The sequence below is a fragment of the Anastrepha ludens genome, chromosome 4, assembly GCF_028408465.1.
Source record: "Anastrepha ludens isolate Willacy chromosome 4, idAnaLude1.1, whole genome shotgun sequence".
NCBI lineage: Eukaryota > Metazoa > Arthropoda > Insecta > Diptera > Tephritidae > Anastrepha > Anastrepha ludens.
Genome location: NC_071500.1, coordinates 70680085 through 70689090, shown reverse-complemented (window position 1 = coordinate 70689090; position 9006 = coordinate 70680085). Strand labels below are relative to the sequence as shown.

The 9006-nt window shown below is 38.6% G+C and overlaps 1 long non-coding RNA gene across 1 annotated transcript; it reads right to left on the bottom strand.

The window, feature by feature from the left end:
• Positions 1-3495: 3495 nt before the first annotated feature.
• LOC128859743 (uncharacterized) lies at positions 3496-6818 on the bottom strand. Its single transcript, XR_008454189.1, has 3 exons — positions 6582-6818; positions 3785-3857; positions 3496-3718 (listed from the first exon to the last, which is right to left on the bottom strand). It is a non-coding gene; the product is annotated as an uncharacterized LOC128859743 (long non-coding RNA).
• Between the last annotated feature and the right edge of the window lie 2188 nt (positions 6819-9006).

Here is a 9006-nt window from a genome sequence, read left to right as displayed (position 1 = left end):
TTGTTATCGGTGTTAATGCTGGTTCCTAAATAACCGAAGTCTTTTACAACCTCGAAATTATAACTGTCAACAGTGACGTTGGTGCCGATACGCGACTGTTTGTTTGAAGACAGGAGGTATTTCGTTTTGTCCTCGCTCACCACGACAATAATATATCATATTTAAATCTGTCCCGAAAATTTGATATTAGCTCACGGTGCAGCAACAGTACGAAGGCAATGTGAGCCAAAATCATGGTAGAGTCGCCCGAAAAATTGTCTGCAAGAGTCCAGAAATTCTAGGAAAAAGGTGTGCATTTTATGATGCTTCATAATAAAACTTCATAGTATTTGACCTATACCATAGGTCAATAAATCTGTTACCAGATTAAAATACTCGCCTCGTTTGGTATATGTGTGGCGTCGATCTACCGAAAAACTTTCACATAAATGTACTCTAACTACTGTCAAATCGGCTGAGATGAGTTTAATTGTCTGTTCACGGAACAGGCAGTATTTTAATTTTTGAGGGCAAAATACCACTATCTAGGTATTATCCTTGACAGCAAGCTTACATGGAAGCCCAATATTGAGGAAAGAGTGAGGAAGGCAACAATCGCCTTGTATGGGTGCAAGGGCGCAATTGGTAAAAAATGGGGCCTTTCGCCTAGAGTTGTTTTCTGGCTATATAATACTATTGGGATACTGGTGGAACTCATTAGAGAAGACGACATTGGTGAAGAAGCTGGAGAGAGTTCAGAGGTCGGCACTCATTGAAATCAATGGGGCGCTTCGAACGACTCCTACTCTGGCGCTCAACGCAATGTTAAATGTGGTACCCGTAGACATCGCAGGCAGAATTGCCGCTAGACGTATCGCAATCAGACTGAGGGGCTGGAGCTATAAGCTCAACCTCACTTATGGCCACTCAAGCATCCTTAGAAACTTCGAGTTCATTCCTCTGCCAACAGATCAGTGTATACCCTCGTTTAGTCCAACCGGGACATTCCCCACTCATATTCCGTCAAGAGAAGAGTGCATGGAGGGCTACACTTGGGGGCAGGGCCTGGTGAACTTGTTCACGGATGGATCGAAGTTGGCGGAGGAGTCTTTTGCGAAGAGCTCCCCATCAGACTCAAATTCAGGTTACCGGACCATTGCAGTGTGTTCCAGGCAGAGGTAGCCGCAATCAAGGAGGCAGCTGATGGGGTGCTCAAATGCGTACTAACAGTCAAGAAAGTAAATATTTACTCCGACAGCCAAGCGGCAATAAGGGCCCTCGGGTATATGACGGTTCATTCGGAATTGGTCAAGGAATGCTTGCCCTCGCTTTCGACTGTGTTCGAATTCTTTGACATCAGCCTCATCAGAGTTCCTGGTCACAGCGACATTACGAGAAACTGTGAGGTGGATGAGCTGGCCAGACAAGGGACATGTGAGGTGATTTCCCCGCGAAGGGAGAGAATTGGGATCCCCCTGACCACCTGCGGTCTGCTCCTGGAAAGATGGGCATCGCGCCAGCTCAGCGAGCGCTGGGAAAATACACAAACGTGTAAGGTCGTGAAATCCTTCTGGCCACGTGTGGACCGGAGGCGCTCGGGCGAGCTTCTGAGGCTGACAAAATATCAGCTCTCTAATCTCGTGGGTTCTCTCACAGGACACAATGCGCGAGGAATGCATGCTGTGAGACTTGGAATCACCTCGAGTCCGTTTTGCGCTGGATGTGTGGAGGATGAGGTGGAATCATCTCAGCACCTTCCCCTTAGCTGCCCTGCTCTGGCGGGGCTAAGATCCAAGCATCTTGACTCCTACTTCTTTGCCACGCCTGCTGATATAGCTGGCGCTGACATTAAAAATCTGATGAAATTCATCAGCAGCATAAAACGGTTGACGCAAGCATAGTCATTGTTCGTAATCCGCTCGCTCCTAACCATCCCAGCACGCCCTCTCCCTGCATCCCATCGGTCTTTCTCTCTCACCTCACCCACTTCGTAATGGTATCACAAAGGATGAATCTTTCTTCGTCCAAGTGTGACCATTCCCCGGGCAACCATACCAACCTACCACTATCTACACGGTCCAAATGGTACCAGAATATTTGGGAAATAAAAATATTAACCTTTTTAAGTTTCTACCGCAAAGTCCAGACCTGTCATATGAGACCGCAAAGAAAACTCAAGACTGCGTATTGCTTGGGATAAGCTTAAAAGATTACAAGTTGGTGAAGATTTACTATGGCTGAGTGTTTGACGCTACTGAATTCTATTCCACACAGACTTGACAATATGAATGCCCGTAACTATAGTCATTGTGGATATTAAGTATATGATATATGACAGCGTCATTTTACAAAGCAACTTTTTGAGGCGCGTTATATTTCCGGTGGTCTAGAGCTCGAAAAAATGAAAAACGATATTTCAATTTTTTAGGCTTTTTATTTAACTTCTTTTACATTCAAAAATGAATTTTGTTTTTTAATTGTAATAATTATTAAATTGGCGCTGAAGGTCAACCTCTCGGAAAATTGGACCTGGAAGGTGTTGTCCATTTTGGCTCTTCTATTTATCTGAAACACAAAAACCAAAAATATTATTAATCAGTATGACTGTAGCCATGTCCCGCTACTAGAATAAAAAGAAAAATTGACAAAATGGGGCCGTTTTGAATTTGATAGTCTAAAAATCGGGTTTTTAATCAAAAAAATACGAAATAATTGAGTAAATACTAATATGATTCTAGTATGGGCGGTATCCATTAATGTTGTGAAGAACATAAATATAATATTAAAATTTCAGATTCGGTTGAATAGTTTTTTTTGACAACACCAGGCCAAAAAAAGGAGTTTTGAGATAATTGAGTTTAACCCCTGAGTTGCCACCCGGGTACACGGGTGCCGATCGGCGTACATTTTGTTGAATAACTTTTTTCCTATGAGAGATAGGCCAACCTCCTCATGGATCCCCATGGTTAAACTTATTTTGTATCGAAATATGGATTAAACATTTCTGAAAAAATGTGTGACTTACAAATTTTTGCATTTGAAAATAGTACATGTATAAGCCACCCGGGTACCGCTATACAGAAAACACGAGATTCATGTATAATGTCATTCAAATGTCTCTATTTATACAATTAAAAAGTAAATAAGTATTATTAGTAATTAGTAATAAATTATATTCTTTTTAAACTGTTTATTGAATAAATATACTGTATATAATAATAATTATTACATTTCACAATGTGATTGCTACGAAAAATAAAACATCGACATTGCACTATTAGCAGTCAGTAATACGTGAAAAATTAATAAAAGTCAAGAATAAAAGTAATAAATAGAGAAATACATAAAAATAATAAAATTTTAATTATTAATCTTTAGCGTAGTTCAAAATTACTGATCGCAATGTAAGCATTTATTGATATTTACTAAGTACTCCTCACAAACGGGCACTCGGCACAACACTACCTTGTCTTTCTTCGCTTACGAATAGGCTAACTACAACTTTTCTGCCAGTGACGTCTCGACATTGGTTGTCAGCAAGTATTACCACCGCTACTGGTTTTTCGAACTAACTTTAGACTGCAAGCCTCGTTGCGTGGTTTCGCATAACCTGCTGGTTGGAAGCTCGCTCTTGAATCAACGGCATATCTAACAATTCTGAAAGCTGGCGCAAACAGATATTACGTCGTTTGCTTTGTCGGAAAGCGTCCAATACACATCTTTTTCAGCTTCACTCAATCTTAATAAAAAATAAATGTATTACAAATATTTTTGATTTCCTATTTACATAAATTCTTTACATTACCTCAAAAAATCCAATCTCGATAACTCCTCCTTTTGCACTTATTGCAATTTTATTTGTTATTTTAGATAGAAACCTTAAAAAAGTATACATAAATTTTAGAAAATACGTCACACAACATAAAGTTACACAATCACATAAAATATTGACGCAAGGCTAAAGTATCCAAACTATCTTAGTAATGACTGCGCACCGCTACATCTTGCTTCTTCGAAGATGAAAACTGAACTATACCTGTAATGCTTTTCAAAATGTTTAACCATATTGGTTTCAAAAGTGTTCTCGAACATATCTCAGGAATAAAAGATTAGGAAGGCCGACCTTTTCGCTTACCTCTGGCCTTCACAAAATCGTGAAATTTAGGGTGCAGCTGTCTGCGTTCTATATATACTTGATAAATAATATTATTGATGTATTCATTAAGAAATTTATATGTTCTTACAACATAAATAAATAAATATTTATCGAATGTATACAACTATTTCGGGATATAGAGGGCTTATACCCAAAAAATGGTCGTCGGGTACCCGGGTGGCACAGTATGTAGATTTTTTTGTGTGACAACACAAGGGTTAAAGCTTTGAGAGTGTAATACCATTGATGCCGCCGCGTGACGCAACTGACTCTACTTGCTAAAACGGCTGTAAAATCGAAAATACCGGGAATATCCATCCAAAACCAAGTAAATTTTACAATATTTCAAAAATTAATTTTTAAATTTTATTTCCAAACATTTACTTTCTATCTTCCTTGCCATAACTCCCTCTCAATTTTCGTAGTAAATAAAAATAACTTCTTTTCAATTTTTGGGAGGACTCGAAATTGATTTTAGAACTGTGCTTTCAATGAATCGCTTTTTCTTATTATAGAATTATATATAGAATCCGAATCTGCTGAGAACGATATCGAGAAACATGGTTCCATACATCTTTACCCATCCTATTGTACCCATAAAATATTGTTTGGGGGAAAAGAAATACATTATTTTCTCGGTAAATGGCTGTATCGATCACTCTTAAAGTATTGATAAAACTCTTTAAGGCTTATTCTCGTTTTCGTCCCGACATTTCATACTAAACAAATTCTCCTGCTGTTTTTTGTTTGTTCCAATCAGTTATGAGTTAGAGGATGTTAACAATGGAAGTCAACATTTTGCAGTGTTTCTTTGATAAAGGCGAAAATGCAAGCCAGGCCACTAAAATTGTGAATGGGGTTTATGGTGCCGATACTGTAACAGCTAATTACGAGCAATTTTGGTTTCGTCAATCTCGATAATGTAGAAAATGTCGAAATCACAGAAATAATCGAAGTTGACCATCATGTTAGTAGTCGTAGAATCGCCCAGGAGCTAAAGATCGACCATAAGACGATTTTAAACCATTTGCACAAAACTGGATTCAAAAAGAAGCTCGATGTTGTGGTGCCACACCAATTAACACCAAAAAACATGATTGATTGAATTTTCATCTGTGAAGCCTTGGCCAAAAGGAATGAAATCGACCCATTTATCATATTAAACGGATGGTGACTGGTGATGAGGAATGAGTCACATACGACAATATTGTGCAAGAACGATGGCGGCCAAAGCGTGATGAAGCAGCTCAAACGGTGGCCAATCCAGGACTAATGGCCAGGCAGGTTCTCCTGTGTATTTGGTGGGACTTGAAAGGAGTAATTTATTATGACTTACTTCTGTATTGCCACACATTGAATTCAGATATCTGATGTCAACAACTGGACCGTTTGAAGCTAGCGATTAAACAGAAACGGCCAGAATTGGCCAACACAAGAGGTGTTGTTTTCCATCAGTATAACGCCAGACCACATACGTCTGGAGTGACTCGCCAAAAGCACCTTGAGCGTGGTTGGGAAATTTGAGAGCGTGGAGGATGCCCGTCGGAACCTGGCACCAAACGATCACTACATTTTAGTCTCATAGCAAAGCTTCTTGAGTTATAAGAAATTGGTATCAAGAGAAGATTGTGAAAATCGTTTACGTTTTTAGCCAATAAGGATGAAGACGTCTTTAAGAGAGGCATTAGAAAGCTACCTTTAAAATGGCAACAAACTATGCAACAAAACCGTGCATATTTGACTCAACTTGTAGAATCCGAAATATGTTAAATAAAGTTTTTAACTTTTATGGATTTCTTTTTCCCCAAACTAATATTTAGCCCAACTGCTTTCAGGGCTACTTGCAGCGATAACACTCAAACCAAAAGCCAGCCAAAACAAATATCAAAACTTATGAAATTTCTAAAAAGGTTTCATAGTAGTTAAGCTGTTTCCAAATCATTATTCATTAACTGTATTGGTATTGAGTGATCTATGTATATTTTCAATATTTTCTATATGAATTGCGCCCAGTCCATAATTATTGTATCCATTAATAAAACCACAGGCTAACCACGGGCCAGGAAACTGTGAATGGGGTCTCATTTGCGATCTTCCATTGTCTGGCTTCTATCTTTTCTAGGAAGAGATGAAAGAAATTTCGTGGATTTAGTTTTATTTAGCGGCCTGCCCATGACAGCATACACGTATGATTCCCATTTTAAAGTGTTACTATTCGAAAAATATTTTCAAATTTATTGTGTTTGTAAATTAGCTTCTAGTGTGTGTACTTTATTACAATTGCAATTTCTAGTGAGCACATTTTTTCGGAGAACGAAGTCGCTTAAGTTAACTCCAATTGGAAATAGTAAGCAATAGAGTATGCCGAAATGCGTATAGAAACGTCAATTAATATCTTAATATAAGCAGACAGAATTTGTGATCCATGCATAATTAAAAAGTTTACCGTGTACTCCGTCCAATTAAACTTATCACCGCTCTCCTCTACTTGAGTATCGTCCATTGCCCATTGCCAAACCGAAGTGAATCTTACCCAAAATCAATGCAGCTGCTTTGATTATGGGCACATTCGGCGCCTCATCGTCGACTCCAACTTCAGTATCACTGCATCACTGGTATACTGGGAGTATGTAATTTCAGCACAGTGGGCAGTGGCCACTGCGTACGCTGGGAGTAGTCCCGCTGTGAGGCTGATTGCGATTGCTACCCGGTCGCGCGAGTGCCAGCTGAAATAAATATGCGAGCACATCGAAAGTGCGTCTGTACGTGTATAGTTTATTCAATACCAACTAATACAATAATACATATGTGCAGTTGTGTGTTCGAGGACAGACCGCCGCGTGCCCATATGTATCAATGGACAAATGTATGTTGGAGCGCGCTCACAGTAGCCACCTGAGGCGCAGCACTAAATCATTATTGGAAACGTTTAGGAATACAAATTAAACAAACAAATGCGCTGCTTAATAAGCGTAGATTGTTGAATGAAAAGCGACTTATTCGCTGAACGCATACTTATGTACACACGAAAGTATAGGCATATGCTTATATATTCGCATTCATTGGCAAATTTAAATCGAAATTGAGAAATTAAGAAATCCATCACGAACTCTAATGAAATGAATGAATATGGAAAATGATTGTGAATGTTGAAAACCAAATTAAAATACACATTCGTGTGAGTGGGACGAGTATTGTGACCATTAAGCAAACAGGAAATTATCCGCATAGTAATAGCAATACGGTATTCTATTCTGCTGGATAAATTGTTATACCGTTCGAAGTTTTATTAATTTGCATAACCAGTGCTGCCATTTTGGTGTTTTTGGGGTTAGATTCAACTTCTTGTTGTTCTTTAAATTGGTCGTCAAGAAGGCAATTGGATCCAATGCAGCAACGACAGTATGGGTTTTCCAAGACGAGCTAAATTCAGCAAAATGATGGCGTGTTTTTCAGAAAATCTGATAATATCCCAACTGTACTACCTTAGGAAATTAAAACAGTCAATTCTGAGTGGTACACAGCCATTTGTTTGTCAAAAGCTTTGGGAGACTAAGAAAAACAAGCCGCCGATTACGAATCATCCTTCACAAATTGTCCAAGATTTAAGGGTTTGAGTGTCAAAAAATTATTTATTTCAGAAATCGCATATTAAATTGCGACGCCAGTAGCCGAATGGGTGGGTGCGTGACTATCATTTGGAAGTGCGAAGGCTGGAATCTCCGCGTATAAAACATCAAATGATAGACCGTTTTTTTTTTCAAACAGTGGTTGTTCCTCGAAAAAGCTCCAAATGTTCCATGGAAAAGCTCCTCATTTTAAAACCATCTGCCGTTCGGAGTCGGCTTAAAACTGTAGGCTGTGTGAAACAACTTCAAGACGCACGCTACAAATAGGAGGGGGAGCTCGATCAGCAGAAAACTTGTTTAATGTAACGGAGCTGGTTACTAAATTCTAACTATTTTACTTTCACTTCCTTTGCGACTCATTTGAAGCTTCCTCACATATTAGTTGGACTAATGCCGCATAGTAGTGCACTAGTATTTGTGCTCGGTTGAAATATGTTGCAAATATAACTCAAAAGTATGAGAACTGGCATGCTACAGGGTCAAAGAAGAACCAGGCGAAAAAGTTCTTCAACTACCGCATACCGCATATGAAAAGTGATGATATGAATGAAACATTATTGCAGATAATTCGCGCTACCAGAGCTTCACTTAATATTTGATGTGGTTAATGCACTTTTTACGCGTACGATGAATGCGAATCTGTCGCTTTGATCTGGACAAAAGCTTGCTCTGCTCAGCGCGAAATCACACATAGAAGTCTAGCATATAAAGACAATTCGAGTAAAAAGCTATATAACTTTTACGCATATCAACAATACAAAAATATGTGCTAGTTTTCCGCGACTTTAAAAATGTTGTCCCTACTTGATTTGAATCCCATCAAGAGTAATTATAAAGCATATATAGCATATTTAAAAAAAAATTACGCAAGTTTAGCATTTTACCTGAAATTCCCGCTGGTTTTTCCATGTTGAACAGTTTTATGAAAATGCAGACAAAAGAATAGTTTTTTTACGGGGAGGCTTTGGAATCGGTACATTTGGTTTTCTTATAGTCTGTTTGAGTCTATTTGGGAAATTATCCAGATTATGTTGAACTGTTTCGAGCTGTTAGCCTCGACCACTCCAGTAGTTTACATTTATAATAAATTTGGGTGCCGAGAAAGCTATTCTATTAATATACAATCTTTATTTGGTACAGTCGTAAATTTATAACATATGAGCCGTTTTCCTTGAAAGTGGTGTAAGTCCTTTTTATATTGTATGGAGATATTTAAGGGTTTGCGTTTGAATGGTTTGAAAA